Below are 23045 nucleotides of genomic sequence, written 5' to 3'. Positions count from 1 at the left end.
AACTTGAAAGTTGACTGCTAACGTATTTATTTTTTAAAGCATCTCATTATTCATCCCCATTTAGAGCTCCCAGTCCTTGTATGAACAGAGAGTATTTGCCAAATTCAGGCTTACCTTAGACTTTTTAGGGGTCTCTCTTTCTTGCAGCTCTTTAAACGAATGAGCAATACTGACCTTGTCCAGTGCTGCCTGAACAACTCATTCAGTATCCAAAGCTGACATTGTCTCATCAAGCAGAAGAATTTTAGGATTGTGAACCAGGGCTCGGGCAATTGCTTTTCTTTGCTTCTGGCCTCTGCTCAGCTGTGCCCCTCCAACCACAGTTTCAAACTTCTACAAGACAACCACACGCATTTCCAAAACACTCAGTGGCACAGACCTTTCAGCAAAGAAAGGCAACGTAAAGAAAAGGCACATCAGTGTTAGTAACCCCGGCAGCATCTTCTCCTTCCTCTAAAACGCTACAGGGTAAACACCCACTTGGATATACCTGCCTAATCGCTTGTGTCCCTGGAATTCTAATAGTTCTGCAAACGCCCACCAAGTCATGACCTAAAGATTTCAAATTAACCTTATTCTCAAAAGTTATGCGGAAGCTCTGCATAGCTCTGCTTATTCACAGCTCCAGGGATAGCTCCCTCTGTTTACGAGAATCCCTTCTAATGAACTGTGTGGCACAAGAAGGTTTAGGAAAAATTATTTCAGCAGGACAGCTGGTTTGCTTACGTTGGATAGGTTCATGATGAAGTCATAAGCATTCGCTTCCTTGGTAGCTTTTTCAATGTCTTGCATGGTGACGTCCTCACGGCCATAACGAATATTTTCTGCAATAGTAGTAGCAAAGAGCACGGGCTCCTGATTCACCACACCAATAATCTCCCGCAGATACCTTACGTTTAAGGTCTTAATATCCTGCCCATCAATCGTGACCTAAACAAAGGGAAGCAGACAAAAATTGTTTACTAAGTGTTTTGGTCAAGAAACTTCTCTCCCCAGGTTGGCACGTGCCTTTTTAGGGGAGACTTTACTGTGCCATCGGAACAAGGGCAGTGAGGCCAGAACTAGACTTCCAACAACTGTGACACGCACAGCAGTCGTCTCACTTGAGGTATCTTACCGTGCCTTCCTTGGGATCGTAAAATCTCTGGATGAGCTGAACAGTTGTACTTTTCCCACAGCCACTGCCACCAACCAGGGCCACTGTCTGGCCACAACTAACCTTGAGATTCAAGCCCTTCAGTATCTGTGCATATAAGAAAAGTAACCAAAAACATAACAGTATGTGAAAATGTCAGTGTAAATGTGAAGAAACTCTAAAGACTACAACAATATTTTGCAAGAGAGCTCTAGCTAGCAAAGGGGAAGAACTAAATGTGAAATTGTGGAAGGGCTGACGTGGAGTTTATGAAGTTTTACTACACTATGAAGAGATTCTTCCTTCTGCTCATCCCTTCAAAATGTGGCATTTCACACCTACTGCAAAAGTGAAGGTCTTCCTTCCATGCAAACTTACTGCCCAATCTCAGAATGGTGGTGAAGATGGCACACAGCAGTCACTGCAGTTGTGGAGGACAAGAACTTTTCTTTCCCCTCTTACACTGCTGTTGGCCTATGGGAGCTTTTCTCTGTAGCTTTCTCTAAAACTTCAAAAAGCAGAGCGACATACGTAAACCTCTGTGTAATGAGATGGAAGGGAACACTTTCTTGGATACTTCTTTTTCAGTTATGAAAGAGAAACAATTTATAGTTTTGTTTGTGCAGATTTATATAAAACATCATATTATTTCATTATGAGTAACCCAGTAGGAAGCCATCATGAGGAGGTTCTTAGCTTAAAAGAAGTGGGAGAGCCGATATTCCATTAAACATTTGTCAGGACTATTCTTGTTTCAGAACAACAGGGTAAAGAAAGCATTCTTTTGTTTTAGTAATACTAAACCCACTGAAAAACGGCCATTTTTATCAAGAATATTTTTAATTGTGAGAGTCAAGTGATGGCAAAATGAGCAAGTATGAACTGAGACAACCTAGTTTAAACCCTTAAGCTACCTTAGAACTCAATCAAAATTCTTTGTTTTGCAAGTTTTTACACGGTAATATACTTACTACAGTGTTAGACATTTACATGGAAGCTAGCCCTGGGAATAAGATAAAAGCTAAGAGCCCGATCCAAAACCTGAAGATGCAAATGGAAACATTTCACCTATTTCAGTCAGCCGTGGGCCAAATACTTTGTCCTCCACTGAAGTGAGAAGTATAAAGTATCTTCACAGTATTTTCTCACACATAACCATGCAAGATAAAAAGTGCTAAAAGGCAGAATGGGCCTATCTGAGGGCAGTGTTTAGGTTTTTATCTACATCCTACCACAAGCTAATATTAGAGAAGCAGCCTAGGTAGTTTGAACCCTGCTAAAATGTAGTTGTGACAACAACAAGCCTGGCACAGTCATCACACAAACACCTGCTCCATGTCTTGGGCAGGTTTGGCAGCCCTTGCTGGGCAAGTGTTCCTGCAGTTATCACATGGGATGAATTCCCAGCCATTGATGTGCACATATATCTGCACAAGTTTAGGAATGAAGAGTGAGGTCTTCTGTTCTGCATTACTCTCTTAGACCTTACTGTTGTCAGTAGGCAAAGACAACGTGGCAATATGCAATGGTGTTTCCATTAATACATTATGTTCCCTTGCCTCCTCTGGCTTCCTCATCATTCTCGTTTTCCTTTGTTATGCAACATCCTTCGCTCTTTCTCACCAGGATTAAGTGCTAAAAATGTGACGTCTGTAATAGATAGAGGAAGAATGTCATGGTTTAACCCCAGTTGGCAACTAAGCACCACACAGCCACTCGCTCACCCTCCCCGCCCCCTCCCCGGTGGGATGGGGAGAGAATCAGAAAAAAAAAAAAAAAGTAAAACCCATGGGTTGAGATAAAGACAGTTTAATAGGACAGCAGAGGAAGAGAAAATAATAATAATAATAAAAGAATATACAAAACAAGTGATGCACAATGCAATCACTCACCACCCACTGACCGATGCCCAGCCTGTCCCTGAGCAGCAATCGCTGCCCCCCAGCCAACTCCCTCAGCTTTATAGGCTGAGCATGACGTCATACGGTACGGAATCGCCCTTTGGCCAGTTGGGGTCAGCTGTCCTGGCTGTGCCCCTTCCCAGCTTCTTGTGCACCGGGCAGAGCATGGGAAGCTGAAAAGTCCTTGACCAGTGTAAGCACTACTCAGCAACAACTAAGACATCAGTGTGTTGTCAACATTATTCTCATACTAAATCTAAAACACAGCACTATACCAGCTACTAGGAAGAAAATTAACTCTGTCTCAGCTGAAATCAGGACAAAAGCCCTTCTCTAATACCAGATAATCTGATAAAAGTTTTAGAAACCTGAAGCAGAATTCACTGAAAACAGTAGTCTTCATAGTCTTTGTATTGATTCTAATGGCAGCTAACTTAAGTGCCAAATGATTTCAATTGATCTCTTTAGAAACTGGACGGCTGGAATATTTTCTTTGTCTATTTCTTTAAAAGTCAACTAAGAAAGCCCCGTTCTTCTCCATCTTCATATTCTACCTGAACAAAATGGAAACAGATCCACTTTTATACATTAGTGAAGGTGGACTTCCTTCACATTGGAAAAGAAGATGATTTTCCAAGACATTTTTAATAAATATATTTTCAGAAATCATTCAGAACTCTTCCCCAGTTAATTGCATCAAGACTTAACTTAGTGAGAGCTCTCAAACAAAACAATCTCTTCCTTCAAAGGGCAGGTTTTGCATTGTAAATGCAATAAATCAGGTGCTGGATCTGCTGCCAGTTTCTCAGATAAATACTTTTACCAGACTTAAAGTGTGGACAATTTGGCATATCAGTATACTGCTATCATATTTTTACTGGGTTAAAATGAGTATTATTACAATTAGCATTTTTCTTTATATTTGTGACTTATAAGAATCTCCAACCCTTTAGTTTTTAGTGGAAATTTCATGTAGTTACATTTTATTTTAAAAGGTTGGCTCTTAATTTAGTTAACTAACCAGTTCTGGCTAAAATGTGTTATCCATTCTAGATAAAAGCAAAGGTTTCCATTATTTCTAGGACTTTTTTTTTTAAAGTATAGCAATTGTTTTTCTCTAAGGCAATGAAGTTATCTTAAATGGAATCTGTATCACCTCCATGCGTAATACCTTAGTATCTGGCCTAGCAGGATAATTGAATTAAACATTTTGGAATTCCAAATTTCCCTTAACGTGTTTCAGATTGTAGCCTGCATTGGACATGCTGTCAATTTGAGGTTCCTGTGCATGTCAAGAAAAGGGAAAAAAACATTGTTTAGATTCCTAATGACATTTTAGCATGACACAGGGTTGTGAAATCTTAGACATTAATGTTACCGTATAACAAGGCATAGCAGGCCTCATTGCAAAGTAGCTGCAACTACTCATGGATGCATGAAGCTGCCAGTCCAGGTCACTGGCAGATCTGCTGTCAGAGGTGAGTAACCAAGGCAAATGCTCAGGGCCTTAAGTCTTCACTGGTGCAAATTAAGGAACACAGAAAATAACCTAAAACATCAGTGAAAGGAAGGAGTAACCTGCACGTTTGCATCCAGCCATTGCATACTAACAGTAATTTGTGCTCACGATTACACTCCTTCCTTTGATATACTGTAGGAGGCAGCAGCTGTGCCATATTAGCAGAGACAGGCAGCTAGGTTTTAATGTACTTGTTTTCATTCCTCCCAGAACAGTCTAGAATCAGGAATAGTGTACTAATATCCAAAGGCAGAAATATAACTTGTTTAGACAACCCAAGATTAGTTTTAAAATAGCATTGTAGTCACTATGATACTATAGTAGCAAGGTTACAGCCCCTGCCAGCCACCCAGTATGTACCAGTTTACAGCCTCAGCCAACCAGTATGTACCGTAAGTCTGGTAAGTAAATATTATAGCTCAAACCAATCCTTGCCAGGCATGGTGCTGCTGTTACTGGTATCTCAGCTAGTTACTTGAGGTAGCGTGGGTATAATTACAACAGCTGCACTCACATCTCTGAACTACAAAGTAGATGTGATCTCAGAGGTAAAACTGTCAGCAGACACTTCAGCATTCTAATTCCACCTGAACACAAATTACTCACCAGTTACTTTTGTCATTAATCATAGGAAAAAATCTCTTTCTTTTTTCATACAACATAAACCCAAGAGTAATTCAATCCAAAAAGTAAAGGCACAGTAATCTACTCCATTGTAGTACTGGCAAGAACAGAATCAAATGTTTGAGGAAACTGGAAACCTCTTTGTGTGAGCCTAAAATTGTTTGTCACACCAAAAGCAGACTCTAATTTCTAAGCTAATTTTTCAGCCTTGGGTCTGACTTTTTCGTGTTTGGGTGTTTTTTCTGAATAATGCAACTCTGCCACCCATTTCAGATGTTGGGAAGACTTATTTGCATTTTATTCTAATCATATCTAAGTATTAAATCAAGCTTACATTACAGTGTAAATTGTTAGTTGTCCAGAAGAGGTGACAAAGAGTACGGCCTGCTGGAAGGACCAGAGATACCCCCTGCTCTGCAGTCATGTACTGCTTGCCAGATAAGGCAGAAGCCTGGCTGCAGGTGCTTTCCCTGCTCCACCAGTGGCTTTCACTGAGGACATGAGAGCAAAGCTGCTTCCCAGCTGGTTTCTGCAGGATGTTAGTAGTACAAACTCACCTGCCTGGCTTTGCCCTGGAATGAACAAAAACATAGAATCATAGAATCATTTAGGCTGGAAAAGACCCTTAAGGTCAGCAAGTCCAACCATTAACCTAGCACTGCCAATTCCACCACTAAACCATGTCCCTAAGCACCACATCTGCCCGTCTTTTAAATACCTCCAGGGATGGGGACTCAACCACTTCCCTGGGCAGCCTGTTCCAGTGTTTCATAACCCTTTCAGTGAAGAAGTTCTTCCTAATATCCAATCTAAACCTCCCCTGGCACAACTTGAGGCCATTTTCTCTTGTCTTATCACTTTCTACTTGGGAGAAGAGACCAAGCCCCACCTCACTACAACCTCCTTTCAGGTAGTTGTAGAGAGCGATAAGGTCTCCCCTCAGCCTCCTCTTCTCCAGACTAAACAACCCCAGCTCCCTCAGCTGCTCGTTATAGGATTTGTTCTCTAGACCCTTCACCAGCTTCGTTGCCCTTCTTTGGACATGCTCCAGCACCTCAAAATCCTTCTTGTAGTGAGGGGCCCAAAACTGAACACAGTATTGAAGGTGCAGCCTTACCAGTGCTGAGTACAAAGGAATGATCACTTCCCTGGTCCTGCCAGCCACAAAATGGACTTACCCACCTGGTCAGAAGTGGGAACAATTAAATGAGCCACTCCTCAAAGACTTGCTAGAGAGCCTTGCACCTGAGCATAATTGAGAGGATGGCTTCAAGAGCTACTGACCTATCACAGGTGTAAACTTGTTAGCAGGCAGGCTGTGACCGGGATCAAACCTTCAACCACGCTATCATACCCCAAGCCCTCCAACAAAATGTCCAACCTGATATCAGAGTAGATAAAGACTGTAGGTAAATGAACTGTGTCTAAGGCAGGAGCTAACATAGTTACAAAAGGAATGCTACCTGATGCCCTGTCTTTCTCTCCTGAATGCAACCACCTGGCATGAATCATGGTTCCTAGAAGTTATACCTCAGTCCTTTAGCCAAGATCTGGTGTGACTGAATAAAAAATTAACAGCTAACTATTATTGATCCAAGCTGAGTTTTTAACAAGGGACTTTGAAGTATGTGATTTTTATGTTGCTACCCAACTTACAGAAATATCAGTGGTATGCAGAACTGTACTGATTTTGTTTTTGTTAGCAGGGGTGAAAAAGTGAAACATGTGGTTTGAAAAGCTAAAGTTTGAAAAGCAACCCCACTTAAAATTTAAAGTCACGTATTCCAATAAGATTATACAGGATCAGTTCAGTATTTTTCATAAACATTGTTCAGCTACTAGTGAATACTTACTGTAAAGACTTCTCTGATTGTATGATCATTGGAGAGTATGAAAGTGGGTCCATACCAGAAGGCCAAGGCATATGATGCATATATCAAAAAGAAAGCAATACCCATAGAAATATTGGCTGAAGTAGCCTTTTTGATACCAATGCGTTTGGCATCTTCTTTTTTTTTTTTTTTTGGTATCTGAAAGAACAAAACAAAAAACCAGAACATACAGGAAAATACTTTCTTTCATTGTGTATATTCATAAATTTCCCATAAAATACATCAAAGATATATAAAATATTTTGGTAAACAGTAATCCAATCCTGAGAAAGATCTTGCTAAGAGTAGAAGAAAATGTATTGACTGTCTTTCATGTTGTGACAGACTGAGCTGATCAATTTTATCTGCAACAATTCCTGGATGAGTGGAAAAAGCTGTGGCAACCTGTTAAACAGCTTTAATCTTGTGATTTTCAGAGGAATCTTCCAACTGTGAGTGAATATTACTGATGCTATGAAGAAAGGTAAGCAGTGCCTAGCCATGGGAAGAACTGGCTGAAAGATGTCTCCTCTTAATGTGCAGACTTGATCTGAGTAGCTTGTAGTAGGCGCCTAGGATCAAGGATAAACTTTCTGAGGGAATAAAGTATAAAATTTGGGAGAGACTCATATCAATTTTAAAACCAGTTCTGATGTATAGGAGGACTAATGAAAGTGCAGCAATGTTAAAAGAGTCGAAGAATCAATAACAAGAGAAAAAAAAATACTGGTATTGGGTCAGAAATAAAGGTAACAAGGATGATATAACTGTCGCATGAGTGCTGCAGTACTTTGTAAAGAAAGAAGAAATGGTGATATGGAGAAAATGGGTTCAATTTATGTCACAGTCTCTTTGGTGATGAATGTAAAAGATATTATTGGGATGGTGCTTGTATCTGATAGTCTAGATTGGATTTGGGCATGGACAGAGAGAACAATTCAGTCAGAAGCGTGTGACTATGAGAGGCATCATAAATACAGACTAAAGAATCAAACAGCAGCAATAGCTGTGTGACCCATGTGCTCTGGGAACTGATAGCTGAGAAGTTTCTTTTTTAAATAGTCACTGAACAAACAAAAGGACATTTTTTTAGAATTAGTTTAAGGCTATTAAGATAAAGCTGGTTATAGATAAAAATTAAAGATAAAATGATTGCAGGTTGAATCAGTTAAAGTAATTACAGATGCACACATACAAAAAAGGTCTGCAACAAAGGTTTTCCATTTCACAGGTCTTAGAAATTAAAAAGCATTGAGATGATAATTGCACTGGGGATAGCTCCAAAGCCGTAGTTCAGCCTCAACTTGCACTACAAGAAACCCCCACAAATGTGTACGGTGCCAAAAGCAGGATGACCAATGTGAATTAGGGTATTTTAATTACCACATCTGACCTGAAAGGGAAAGCAGTAAGGAAGGAATGTACCTCTTATGGTGATCATGGACTCTTTATTCCAGAGTATTGGAGAAACTGGCAAACTTAACAGTAGTCCAGTAGTAAGCACTTTTAGTGATTGTTTTCAAATTGTGGATAGAGCCACAGGACTGAAGTATTACAGAAGAAACGGTAACCTCAGGAATTACAAGCTTGTAGCCTGACAAAAACAGCACATAAATCTTGCAAACAAATTCTGAAGAAAATAAGAAAATCAGAAATAAACAGAAATAAAATAAAATCATACAAAATGACAAGAAATTAAATGTGTCATGGGTTATGAGAGCGAAGAATTAACCCAGTTACTTTTCTTTAATACTGTCTTTTCTAGAGAGGTGTGACACAGTAAAACTAATCCATTGGGACTTCATTAATGCCACCTAATGCCAATTTATCCTAAAGCCATAGGATAAATTATCAATTAAACAATAGTTTTGAAGTAATGAAAGAGTGGTAAGGTAAGGAGCTGTTTGAAGCAAGACAGTGGTGTTCAGTGGGGAGTTATAATACCCAAGGGAGCTGACAACATGAATTTTTCAGTCAGTCTTGGGATTTATTGTTTTTACTTATTTTAGTGACCTGGGCATGCAAACAATACTCAGGATAATGAAATTTGCTGATGGTACAAAACTAAGAGGATCAGTACAGAGGGCCAGTGAGAGGACCAGGACAAAAGAATACCAAAATGTCTTACAGAATTAGATACATTATGTTGGAGGGTAGTAATAAGAGAAGTAGATGAACTATAATTATGTAAAATAAAAGACAACCAGTGAAATGGCAAACCTATACTGTACGAGAAAACTAAAAGAACTTAATTTGGTTGTCCTAGCAAGATGCCACCTGAGATAGTCTATGATTTATTTCTATAAACAGCACAGGCGAGTAAACCCATGGGAGGGAACTACTAAAGCAAATGTTCAGTGCTGGTACAGTAACAAATTAATATATAGGAACTATGCATACACTTTATTGGAAAGAGATGTCCGGTCTTCAGACAGTCAAGCAGTAGAATAGCCTCCCTGCAGCAGCAGAGTTAAAAAGACTACCTGGTTTTAGGATGGAGCTTTTACACTTATTAGCAAGGGAATTAGATGATACATTTGTTTACTGTAACAGCAGGACCTGGTCCCAGTAACAGGGGAGGTCCTTCCCACTTCTGGGTCATGAGGAAAGACCTACATCACATTAGCTCACTCCTGGCAGGAAGCGGCTGGCAAACAGTGCTTTAGGGATGAGTAGGCAAAAGAGGTGATGAGAGGTATGAGGGTGATGAACAGCACTGGGCAACCAAAGAAAGATGCTGGGGTGAACTGGGAAGTGAGGAGTAGATACCCAAAGGAATTCTTTCAGCTGCCTGAGCCAGGCAGCAGGGGCGGATGGAGTGTAAAGGGAGAAGCAGGTCAGGGGATGGTGTGTGTTTTCTGTGGATGACACAGTTGTTATTGAACTTTGAGTCTGAAAAACTCCTGCCAGTATTTGTGGTCATGCTGGTTATCTTTAGATAAAAGATCAAAAAGATGGCAAGAATGAAGTTCCATAGTAGAATACAAATAAATACATGTGCATGCATTTGTTTGTGACCTTAGTATTATACTTGTCTTTTTTTGCCACGTGCCTATCTTTTTTGCTTACAACTCTTACTGGGTTTATGAGGGCTGTAAGACCATATTCTCTTTGGGAAAAGGACTGCATCTCTGCGTGTTTTAGGATGCTTTTTGAAGCTAATAAAAAAAGCAGAGAAAAGAAAAAAAATCAGCAGCAAAGATATAAAAAAACTTCAAAATCTCTTTAGTCACTATTATAAAAACAGCCAACATATGGAAACTTGATTCTCACCTTTCAATTTCTTTTCTCTGTCCTCCAAATGCTACCACAGTTCGAATTGCTGCCAGAACTTCCTCTGCAACAGCTCCTGCTCTTGCATATGCAGTGAGCTCTTTGTTCGTGAATGCGGAAATTATCTGTGTAGAAGCAAAATATTTTAACTCTCCCGTTCAAACAAAACCAGAATGAGTTCAAGTGTTGTTCTGATGTCTAAGAATTCTTAATTTATTGTACTGAATTTCCTATCTACTTTGTTTTATTATAAAGATTTATAAAAGAATCCACATTTGACTTCCCAGGCAGAAATTTGAAGGGCATCATGACAATGTTTGCATTGCATAAAATATATTAACTAGAAAAATGCATGTTATCTGCTGCCAAAAAATGAGGTTGGATTTTTAGTTCTTCTATACTTTCATCATTTTGGAAAGCCAGAGGAGCTGACTAAGACCCCTTACACTTAGAAATACTTGCACCACCACTGTCAGGCAGTTCTGGTTTGCGTCAGGACAATTAGTTGCCCGACAAGCACGGGAACGTTCATCCTCCCAACACACGGTAGGCTGCAAGGAAGTTACAGCAGAGTACTCGTACTATGAAGTATTAGGGACTGCACATTTTAAATAGGGTTGGGATTTTCCTCTCAGCTGAAAGGGCAAGGCTGGCCAGTGTCACTGAAACTCAGTAGCCAGTTGGTACTCAACACCCTGATGCCCCTTTGAAAGTCCTAGCCAACAGCAATTGTATTTCTATAGATGAAGTTTATTTCTCTCTCAGTGAGGTCTGCATTCACTTCTCGCGTGCTGTTTTCAGTAAGTTATTGGGAGCAAAGCCAATGGCAAAGGGACGATCTGGAGCAGAGTTCAGGGTGTGCTGGCTGCTGGGCCGTGTCTGCCTGTGTCCTTGTGCTGTCCCCGGGGGCTAATGCCCTCCTTGCCTTGGGCTCAGAGCCCACAGATGGGCCTTATCACAGGAAACCTGGTTTGCTGCAGGTTCATGCCAGAACTTACTGTCAGTTACGTGCGATGACCTCAGCGGTGCCATTTTACTTCATTTCTTTATTTATTTATTTTCACCGATGATATTCAGTTATTTTGGTGTAATTGCCCTGGAGTCCAGTGAAGAAGGCAAAGGTACTACTTATTTACCCTTTCATACGAGGGTATGTTATACTTACATAAACTTTGCAGGAGGATAGCTGTGTCCATGGTGGAGGGACTGCACGTCTTCAGCTGTACCAGTGTCATCATGCACCTATTCACACCTTCCTCCATGTGAGCAGGATCTAAATTCACTAACAGACAGATTGCATTTCCAAGTCTTAAAAATACCAAATGGGATGATAGAAGATATAGCTTACCGGTTTATTGAAAACTCACGCTTTTTGCCTACCTTTGCCCAGAGAGCTGATGAGAATCCCAGAACAGGACTGAGTGCCAGGGTCACAAGTGTTAATTTCCAACCTTTTGTGAAGCCAACTATAAATCCAGTGAAAAAGGCAGCCACTGCCTGAAAGAACATTGCCATTTTTTCCCCTATGCCTTCATTAATCTTGGACATATCACTGAAAAAAACCAAATTATATCCAAACATATAAGAAAGTGCGGAAAAGACAGAAATGACCTCTTTGGATACAGTTCACTTTGTCAGTGCTCCATCATGTTTCTAACACCTGCAATTCAACACAGCTACAAGTTTGCAGCCACAGAGGGCATGGAGCAGCGTTCGCCAGCATCTCTGTTCCTCAGGATCTGTATAAATGATCCATACACATGTCAGGATCTGTATAAACAACGGTATAACTTACAGAGACGTATAATAAGATAAAATAACATTGCTCTGAGGGAAGTATTACAACTGATTTTCAATAATTAGAATTAATACTCAGTTGGCAATTAACTGATATTTAATACTTACTCCACAAGTCTACTGTTGAGTTTTCCCACATAATTTACATCAAATCATCCAATCTCCTGTCTCATTACAGTGTGAAAAAATCCTTGTCTGATTCTTTTTATTTGCTAGCCAGCAGTCAGTGTCCAAAATGAAACCTGAATGTAGGCAGCAAAAAGAACACCAGCTCCTGTTCTAGAGTAATAATATGCATATCTGAAAGGAAACAAAAGGATTGGAAACTGAATTAATTCTACTCCAAACAGGGATAGCTGCCATTTCTTTTTCCAATATAATGAATATTTTTTAAGTTCTTCCAGAATCAAATTTCAGTTGTTATCTTTTGCTAACTTCCACAACATAACACAAAAATTTTAACTTAAAAAGTAGTGGCTCAAAGTCCATGAAGACATAGATTAAAAAAATGAAGCTTATAATGACATATTTATTCTTAGAAACACTTTCTACAACGAATGAAATTTAAGACAGGAATTTTAAAAATACTTAAATGGCATAAAAACAAAAGTCAGTTATCTTCCAGGATACCCACTTTAGTTTAATGAAGTAAAGACAGAGACATTGAATTTTAATTGTTTGCATGCTATCATCATTTAACTGTTTTGTTTAGTCATCTGAGAAATGTTAGTTTAGTTTTAAAAAATGTGTACATTCCTAGGGAAAAATAAAAAAAAAAAAGTCTAGGTACTATTCATGGAATTACAACAAAATAAGGCTCCATACATACAAAAAAAAAAAAAAAAGAAAAAGCAATAAGGAAAGTTATTCTAAGTGCTTTTGTTACAAATGAATGCCAAAGATATTTTATTCATGACCGCAATTAAACAAATTATATCATATTGAAACTGAAAAATATTAGTACATTAATGAATAACTTAAAATTAAATGAGTAGCTGAATGTTGTTCTTAATCATTGCCAGCATAATAGAAAACATACAAAAACCAGCAAAACTGGGGAAAAAACAGCATTTATGCATTTGTTCAAATGTGTAGCTTATACTAAACCACAATGGAATGAATTTAATTTTGGTTCAAAATCCCTATTAATTATGGTTATTTTATAACATCATTAGTAACAATTAATTGGAAAATAAAAATATATGACAATATGTGAATTATTTGTTCGATGACAATTGTTAAGAAAGGTATAGCTCTGATTTTGCCAGCTTTTTTGCATGACAAATATACCCAATGTTTATGTTTAGATACCAGTTCCAGAATTGAGCTGCATAATTTTTATATCAATAATTCTTAATGTTTATCCTACGCAGTGGGGTTTGTGCAACAAGAGTAGAATTTGCCATCTGTGATTTCATGCTCCCTTCAAGGAGCAGGCCATCCTGGCTTGCTTACAAAACAAATACCCTTTTCTGAGGTTGAACAAACAGACTAGGGTTTTCTTTCCATTTCAGAAAGGGGCATGAAGAAAGAGGAACTAGGACTTAAAAAAAGTAGAAACAGAAGGAAAACCTGAAAAGGGCAAAAGATGACAAAAGAAGAGATAGGGTATAGGTAAAGAGAGAGAAAAAAAGGAACACCCCCCCCTCCAACCACAAACCTGCAAACTCCTCGGACGATGACACCACGTGTCCCCATAGCCTGTCTCCGAAAATAACTGGTGCTTAATACCTTAGAAAACTGTGAAAAAACATTATTAGACTAACATGAAACAGCTTGTCAGTGAGATAGTGTAATCGGACCAACTGTTCCATCTCAGTCCCTATTTCAATTTCATCAGATCAGAAAATGTTAAAAATACATGACCATAGTAAGTTCTTGGCCTAATTTATATTTTTTAGCTATGAGCTCTGCAGATTTTTTGGGCATATAAAAAGTATTTATTTTACCACTTTTAAATTTGATGTCTCTCAACTTCACTGTCTGTTCTTTGTCCTTATAGAAGGAAAGGGTACCAAGGAGTACTTGATTTACCTTCCCAATGGCAATCATTACTATTACTTGGGTGCCCTTTGGATGGTTATTCCTCTGTTTGTAGTGGCAAAGACTAAACAAAAACTGAAAACCTGGAAATTTCATGGAAACTCCATCATGCATGACTTCATAATTGTCTCATTTTGGTTTATTTCTGGTAGAGTACAAGGTGTTTGTCTTTAAGGGATGTCTTTCAGAATTTCACTTATTATCAGCAAATTTTTAACGTGCGATCCTGTGCAGTAAGAACATGGAGTGAGTAAATGGCTTGCCTAAGAAGTTATCATGAGCTTTTGATGTTGAGGGTTTTGCACTGGTGAGGAAGAAAGGGAGTAGGTTCTCTGAATTACAAGAAACTTCATTTCACTTTCTTTCATAAAACTGGATCCAAACTTCACTAGCTGATGGAGTTATGTAAAAACAGTATCCACAGTTTTCATACAGCTGCTAGTGTCTCCTATGTACTGTCTTTTTTAAGTAGTTTATAAGCTAATAGAAAAAACATGGTTCAGAGTTTGTAAGTAATTAGTTGTCTTTGCTAACTGATTTGGTGTCATTTAATTACGGAGAACACAACGTAGTCTGGGGGCTTTGCATGTGATCAGTTCCAACATTTTAGGGAATTTGTTAGCCATCAGTGAAAACATTTGTGGTTTTGATGAAAATGAGAAAGCCAAAGAGCAAGAAATGGGGAATCTCTGTAAAACCCTTGCAGAGCTGGCACAGCACTTGTTCAACTCCCAGGACCTCCTCCCTCAGGACCAGGTGAGTGGCCACCATTCATGCATTGGACTGTGCCTTATTCTTTTATGGTGGTTACCTATGGAGAGAGGTAGGAAAGCAGCAGAGAAAAGGAAAAACTGTGAACAGGAAAGTTGTGGCAGGAAGAGGAGAAGCTAGCTTGCCAGGCAGGCAGGGCTGGTGGCAAAATGGGAGCCGGAGAGTGCAAGGGGAGGACGAGGAGGGAAGGATGTGGGCAAGGAGGAAGAGCAAGAGCAGGAGCACATATTGAGAGAAAGGCATGAGAACTGGCATGGGAGGAGAACGAGCTATCCTGACACACAAGAAGAGGAGGAATAACCCTCCTCCGGAGCTTCTGGCAGAAAGGTTGTAAGTTTGCTGGAGCCATCTGGCGCAGATTGCGATTAGAGTGGGAAAATATAAGATGCCTCTGACTCATACAATGGCATTAGCCTAAAGCCATAACAAAACCTGAATTCCTTCAGTTGCATTAAATATTTATAGCAAGATTAATCGTGGGCTAAATATTAGAATAATCTTTAGAGGACAATTGCTTGAGATCTCTATTACAGAGAAAGAATAGCCATGAAGTGAATGACAATTTTCCTATTACCTGGTCATTTCTTCCTCCAACTCTTCCATCAGAGCATAAGAAAAAACTTCTATAGAAAAGTTCACTGACATATGGTTCAATAAAGAAAAATTTGCTAAAGAAAAAAATAAAGAAAATCTTGTTGATTATTTTTATTAAATCACATGATAATAATTTCCTTCTGTAAACTCCTATCCCAACAATGCTGAATGAAGATTAAGAGCAGTCAGCTACCTAGCACCCTACCTAGCCCCTAATCATGTTTAAGGGAACTGCTGCTATGCAACACATATTACAAAGCATTTTCTGAAGCCAGAAGTGAACATTCTACCTGTAAGATAATAAACAGTTGAAAAGACAGTTAAATTCAGCTACTCTACAACCACTAGCCTGAATTCCACATTTCAAATACAGTATTTTCTCTGGTATGTGTGCTGATTTTATGAATATTCATAAAAACAATACACTGGAGCTAGAACACTCACCTTATTTAATAGCGTTGTGAAGTAGGACAAATGTAGGTTCATAAGTAAGTAAAGTTCAGAAAATTTATGAATATGGTAGTAGGTGTTTCCTTCCAATTGTACAGGGGTCACATTTTTGTTTAATTCTTGTTGCCAGAGGTTAAAGGTGTAATTAAATTGTATAAGGATTCATCTACATGTGAAGCTAATCAGTCATGAGCAATTCTGGAATGTGCGTATTGCACTTTAATTTCAGAATAAATGTGCCTTGTTCTGGTTTGGCTCTGCAGTAAGAAGTGATTGCAACAACTTTTCAGAATTAGATACTGCACTTTATATTTACATTTGATTTACACCTAGATTAGTTTTCCAGTGCACAAACTGCTCTGTAGAAATCAAATGATGAGACAGAGGTGGCAACACTTAAGAGTTTGACTCTTTTAGGGATGCTTTGAGGAATATCATTACATGTCTGTGCACCAGTAATAGTGATTCTTGTCCAAATATTCAGAGGCAGTGATTAACTCCTTTTGAAATCAATGCTTGACAAGTAAGTTAGGTGATTAAAATAAGCATAATGCTCTTTAATGAGGAGCATTTGGCTGAACCATGCAACTGTATGAATATAGGGTTCAGCTCTTTGCCCTCTGTACCTTGTCTACTTCTCTGTAAAGGAACAAAGTGGTGTTGGAGAAGTTGTGGGAAATAGCACGGAGGTAACGTGAGCAAGGCTCCCACTGGTTTAGAAGAAAAGGAAAAAGGTGATGATATTTGGACAAAAGGGACTGTCTGGTGCGTCTTTTTGAAGTCTGATAATTTCTATGCTCAAACTCAGCAGCAGAAAAACAGTTTTTCTGATAATCTCATTTTTCTATCAGTCTGAGAGTCATTTGCTAATCTCAGGAGAAATAAAGTCATGCAACACAGGCTCATCTTCTTTTACCTCCTAAAATATTTCTCTAAGACCTACGTTCTTTTATAACTCAAGATCAGAATTTTACATTTAAGTCACACAAGTGGAATAAATGTGCATTCCTTGGAAGAACTTTCTCTACTCTAGGGGGAAGAAGAGAAAGTTTTCTTTAGTGAAAGAAAACTTGTGTTTAAATGAGAAGATTTCTTCTTCAAATAACAGAAGTAGGCTTGTATTAGGAGCCTTTTTTGTGTGTATGTGTGTTCAAGTAAGTGGACCTATAATCATAGTCTTTGGGTCACTTTTAATATCCTACAATACAGAGCAGTTAGTAAATATTGAAACATCTAAGAACTTTTGTGCTGAGTTATATATTTATTGCACCTGATTTTTTTTTAATAACTGGGTATTTAAAAGACGTGTAGATGTGCTGCTTAGGGACATGGTTTAGTGGTGGGGGACCCGCGTCAGTGTGCCAGCCTAGGGTAGTCCTAGGAGACACCAGTTTGAGCATGACATGTCTGGCCCTGCTGCCAGAAAATAAGTGCAAGTGCTCAGACCGGTCCAGGGATGTGATTTCCAGAGGCACCCCAACCAAGAAAAAGAGAGGATCAATGGGTTTTCCTTCCCCAGCCCATAGTGATGGTCTGAAAGGCATGGCTGTGAAATAATCCCTTAAGTGAAGGAAACTGTGCTTTTTGGCATGTAGGTAGGGTCCACGGTGTGCACCTTTGGGTTTTGCTGTGGCTGTTGACTGAACGGAGTTGCCCTGGTCTTTCAGGTGAGTTGGAGCAGTTTAGTGCTTCTTGTCCTCTGTGTGGGGAAGGAGGAGTTACCAATGTGTGTTTTTCTTTTGTCCTATGTGTGAATTTTTACCACTAGTTTCCCACAGGTTTTCAGAAAATGGGGAGGAAGATGGGAGCGCTGCTGAATGCAGTGCTAGCAGGGGGAATACGGAGAGTGTAATGCCAGTTGTCATCGCTCCTATATTGTGCAGTAGTAGTTTTCTCTTGCTTCCTCTGCAGGAAGAAGTTTTGTTTCAAATGAGTTATCCTTCAGGAGGTAAAGAGGCATTGGTTTTCCATAGGTATTTGGGAGACTAGAGAAATCTTTTCACTTACCAAAAAAAAAAAAAAAAAAAAAAAAAAAATCCCTAAAGCCACCTCAGATTCTGTTAGACTCAGGCTTGACTTAAACCTGAATAAATCCCAAGTCTGCTACTAGTTAAGCATGAAATTGAATTACTCTGTTAAATCTTAATATGGTTATCAAGGAGACTGAACAAGCTAATTCAAATAGCTCCTGTGCAGTTTCGCTTTAAGTCCTCAAGAGGGCAGGTAACCAAAGATGTAATAAGAGAAATTCTTATAGTATGTTATGAAAACTTCTTCAGATAATTGTGGTCAAGCCTTGGAACAGGTGCCTAGAGAGGCTGTGGAACTACAGCTCCTGGAGATTTTCCAGACTTGTCTGGACAAGGCTCTGAGCAACCTGCTCTAACTTTGTTGTTTAGCTTGACTTTGAGAGGGACATTGGCCAGAGGACTTCCTGAGGTCCTCTGTATCTATGATTGCTCTAACTATGTAAAATGCAAAAATATTGTGGCCTGCATATAAAAGAAGAAAATTAAAACTGTGTGCTTCCAAATTACCTGCTTAAAAATGAATGCAATTGTCCTGTAAAATCTGCTGTGACTCTCTCCTGTTGTTTTCTGGATATGAATTTGGGTGGGAGAGTGGCTGAGAAGACACTAGTTAGTAATTAGTATAGTACTGATAAATTAGAATCAATTGCAAAAGAAAAACTTGAAAATAGAAGCTAAGATTTCCTTGTTTCTGACAATGCCTTTTAAAGAGTATTCCATTAGGCAGTGATGCCAGGTGCTTATGAAAGTATAGCTAGTGTGGGAGATGAATTTTCTGGCATATGCTACCGTTATGCTGGGGATTTTCCTTTTCTTTCTTTCTGTGTCTCCAAGCATGTTTCAGGTCTGTATTACATCCCTCTTCCTACCCATCTGTTAATAGACCTATGTCAGCATCTGTTGGACGTAGCTGTGACAATAAAAACCTCCAGCATTTTAAGCTAGCTTACTCCATCTCCTGTGTCTGCTTTTTCTTTCCTTTCTCCTCCATTTTCCCTTCCCATTGCAGATCTCTGAGTACTCTATACCACAAACAGTGGAGTGCCTCTAGCATAGCTCTGCAACATGGGTAGAGATACATATATAAAAATAATAAATTTTAAACATTATGGTAGATTGGGATTGCTAAACTCACAAATAGCATGAAACTTACCACTGTAGACAGGCTGATCATATTCAGTTTCTCAGGTTTCTTCTTGTCCCCACTGCTAAAAAATATGATTGTATTTTAAGCAGGAAGAGCACTTAAAACATCAAAGCAAGCCTAATGCATTATTAATACAACTACTGACTCTTAATTTTGTTCACATGCAAGGAGGAGATACAGGAATGTAAAACAAGAACTTCTAATGTTATCTCAGTGTATTTCTCTGAACACTGTCAGAAATATTTTCAAGAAGTCTTCTGGTTTGGTTTTGTGTTAATGCAGAGTCTATTTGGGAAAAAAAAACCCATACAGCCTAGCTGTAGGTTACAAGCTACCTATGTGAGACTCATTTAAAATTACAACTCCCATGAAAAAGTATTAAGAATGGCTGTAGCTAAATATACAGTGGGACTTTGATAATGTAGCAAGAGTCCTCTTGCAAACTTTGCTAGTGTCCTCCTATCTACATTCCACTTTTTCTTCCTAAAGAAGAGAATGGGAAGTTCTTTGATGATTAAAGCTGTCTGTCTAGCCTTTCTAGTCTAGGCTAGGGCCTAGTGGTAGCTATTGGCCATATTTTTCAGTAGCTTTGGAAAACTAAGCGGGTGGGCTAATCTAACATTACTGCCAATTGTCTGTCAAAGACCTCTCATAGCAAAGTACTTTGATTTCAGATCATTAGACTGCAGTCGGGCAGACTGGTCCTTGTAATCAGAAGATTCAACCTACAGAATTGAACTTGGAAGAAACGAGGCTATTAAAATGAGAAGTGGACTGCAAAGAGGGGAAAATGAAACAAACTTGGAGATGGTGGAGGTGATGGCAGAAAGAATGCAATGCTTTGTGATGGTCAGAAGGCTTGTACTAGAAAGAAAAAATGAACAGGTGGAATTTCAGAAAAATCACTGTGAGTTTGCAGAGCGGTGCCCTGTCCTATCACAAGATATCCTGTGAGTTATTAACGTGGCTTGTGGGGTTGGAAGATGATCTGCGTCAAACAGACAGTATTAAAATGATGTAGAAGTTTTGCTTCCACTTGAAAAATTCAAAGGTTCATACTGAAGGTTTCCACTTGAAAAGATGTTAGTTAAAGCACTGAACTTAAGCTGACTCTATTATAGCGAAAACCTTGGGGCTTTGAAATTGGGATTTTTTGGTACTAAACCTGTATTCATTGCATTGCCATTATGAGCAGTACCAACTTATATTGAAAAGTGACAATAATCAGTCTTTGCCTAGACAGAGATAAAATAAACTGTTCTGTTCATAGTTGCCACTTTGAGATTAAACTGTATTTTTCTAGCTTGGGCACTCCCAGCAATGACTGTAAGGCAACATGCTTGGTAAAATGGGCAGTGTAATCTTTAATATAAATAGGCATCTTGTTCAATCAGACTTTCACTGATGCACTCATCAGACTTTCACTGGATACTCTAAAATATGATACAATTTTGTATTCATTTCTCTTCTTCCAAAATATGCCAGGCTCTGAGAATGTTATTAAAGTCTGTCTCGTTTGCAGAGGGAAATAAGGGGTTTGGTTGTGGGTGTGTTCTTTTTTCAAAGAGAAAACATGAGATATTTTATTTTTACCTGACATTTTCACAGCTTTTTGGTACAGTATAACTAGCAGTGATAGCAGTAAGCTTTATTCTGACAGGCCAGAGACTGCAAGTTGATGAACACTAAAATGATAAATTACCATACTTCCCAGTTTTCTTTTTTTGAAACATGAAAGAGGTAGAGAGGAGAGCGTGCAGGACCTCTGACCCCAACTGGCCCTCCATTCGAATAAAAAAGTTACACTTCCGTCAGAGAACCTGGGGAAGCGTGTAACTTAGCTGTCCTTTCACTACTCTGACTTCAGCTCTCTCAGTATTTTGGATCAGCCTTTTAACAGAAGAGGATAGATACAGCTGTCACTATCTTTTTGCAAAAGAATGAGTGAAGCTTCGAAATTTTCAATAACCCCAATAGAAACTCTCAATCATAGCATCAAGGTACAAGCAAGGCTTTCTGTTCCTCAGACAGGCTTCCCCTGACGTGCGGGGTTCAGCTGGATTTATCTGTTAATAATTTATCTATATTTAGATTTATTTGTCCATATTTCGATACAGATATTGATACATTTTTATATCTGTGTTTGTACTGTCTGAAGAGAATAATGCATATCAAAGACTTTTCCAAAAAAGGAAAACTGTGATTATTCTTGTATTGTTTACCAGTAAAATTTAAGCCTATCCAGTTAAAGGTAAAACATTAGTAGAATAAAATCATAGAACAGCTCAGGTTGGAAGGAACCTCCAAAGATCATCTGGTCCAATTTTTCATGGGAATATTTTTAAATTAACTGCTATACTTACCATTTGCCATCAGATCCATAACCCTGATACGATACAGCAATATTATCAGCCTTTGCATTTCTGTAAGACTTTATTTCATCTTCAGAATGCATTTTAGTCTGTTTGAGAAACAACTTACCTCAGGAAAAACTACCAGTAATGTACAACGGAGAGAATGCAAAGCGAATAATCTGAAAACCTATATCCTGATGTGCTGTTTGAAACCAGCTTGCCTTCAGTTTTTAAGCAGGACCCACAGTGGTGTCCTCTGCATAATCCTTGGTAATATGTTATTTCAAAGCATGAAAATTTCTGCAGTTTACCATCATGATTAATACAAAATAAACAGTAAAATATATTTTAAAGTAGAATGAAATTTCACTGGTATTTTTGCTTGGTTTTAAATACTCAGTATTGAACATTGATAATCTGCCTCAGACAAAATAAATGTGCTGACTTACTAGGGGGGTGATCTTAATCGGTTTTCACCTGTTCTGGAAGGTTATTCAACAGTCAGTAGGACTATGTTTGTTAAGACCAAGAAGCGAGGTTGGACTTTGCTTAATTTACATAAAACTCTAAAGAAAAGCTTTCAAAAACTGGTACCTGCCAGCCTTTTGCAGCCCCCTTGGAGCCTGCTAGGTCTATGAAGGACTATGTGCACACTGCCTCCAGAAATGAATAGTTTTGAAGAGCCTGTTTTATCACTGTCACTCTTGAAAGCATCTGAGAAGTCTCCTCTTAACGCCTCTCAAAGGAAGTCACTTTGTTCATATTTAATTATTCTTTGTAAGGTTCACAAGTAATCAGGATGACCGAAAAAGCACCATTTCCTGGAGCAGACCACCACACTGGGCCATGAACCCACCATAAGCTGTTCAAGGGAAGGTGCTCTTGTTATCACTGTTCAGCCATCCATGTTCAAACTGAATGAGAGTCAGTGTGGTCCCGTTTGAACAGCTTGTGCCCAGAAGATGGAGTGCATTTGCAGAAAGTCATATACTTAATGACAAATGCTCATAAAGACTCTTTAAGCCTGCTCTTATAATAGGTAACAGACAATGCTTGTAAGTTTTATAATAGGATTTAAACTATGCTATATTTTATCTTTTGAATTATCTGACCTTAAAGTTTTATAGATGGTTGTGTTTATATCTGGAAAATCAGTGTTGTCTTTTGAGAGTTTGATAGTGTTGGTTGAGAAGGAATAGAAAGCTTAAAAAAAAAAAAAAGAATCAAAAAATGTTTGAACAGTCAGAATGAGGTTTGGCTATGTGAGAGCTGTTAGGAATTTGGAGGAACTTTTCATAATGTTGGAGGAATTTTTCATAATGTCATAAGGTGTTTTCCTTTCATTATGAGTTCTCAGGGTGGCCTTTGTGGGCCCTACAGCAATGCAATGGCAGGAGAAGGTGGCAGAGGGGAAAGGGAGAGCTGCTGCAGCCCCTCTCTTATCAGGAGAGGCAGGAGAGGAGAGAGAAGCAACCACAGCAGTACCTGAGCATCCACTTTCCAGCTTCCTGTGGCTGTCCTGTAAACAGCTATCTG

The 23045-nt window shown here is 38.9% G+C and overlaps 1 pseudogene across 1 annotated transcript in view; it reads right to left on the bottom strand.

Annotated features, from left to right (window-relative positions):
* LOC309598738 (ATP-dependent translocase ABCB1-like) overlaps positions 1-21537 on the bottom strand; it is a 42895-nt pseudogene extending 21358 nt beyond the window's left edge. Inside the window, exons 1-11 of the transcript in view lie at positions 21519-21537; positions 15509-15602; positions 12229-12420; positions 11704-11875; positions 10324-10448; positions 7033-7209; positions 5737-5751; positions 4208-4318; positions 1118-1243; positions 727-930; positions 115-333 (exon numbers count right to left, since the gene is read on the bottom strand). The product of the transcript in view is annotated as an ATP-dependent translocase ABCB1-like (transcript). The remainder of the gene's footprint in view (positions 1-114; positions 334-726; positions 931-1117; positions 1244-4207; positions 4319-5736; positions 5752-7032; positions 7210-10323; positions 10449-11703; positions 11876-12228; positions 12421-15508; positions 15603-21518) is intronic.
* Positions 21538-23045: the final 1508 nt, after the last annotated feature.

Source organism: Platalea leucorodia, assembly GCF_965183815.1.
Source record: "Platalea leucorodia genome assembly, chromosome: 1".
NCBI classification, from domain to species: Eukaryota; Metazoa; Chordata; class Aves; order Pelecaniformes; family Threskiornithidae; genus Platalea; species Platalea leucorodia.
Note: the sequence above shows the minus strand (reverse complement) of the source record. Positions and strands in the feature narration are given on the sequence as shown.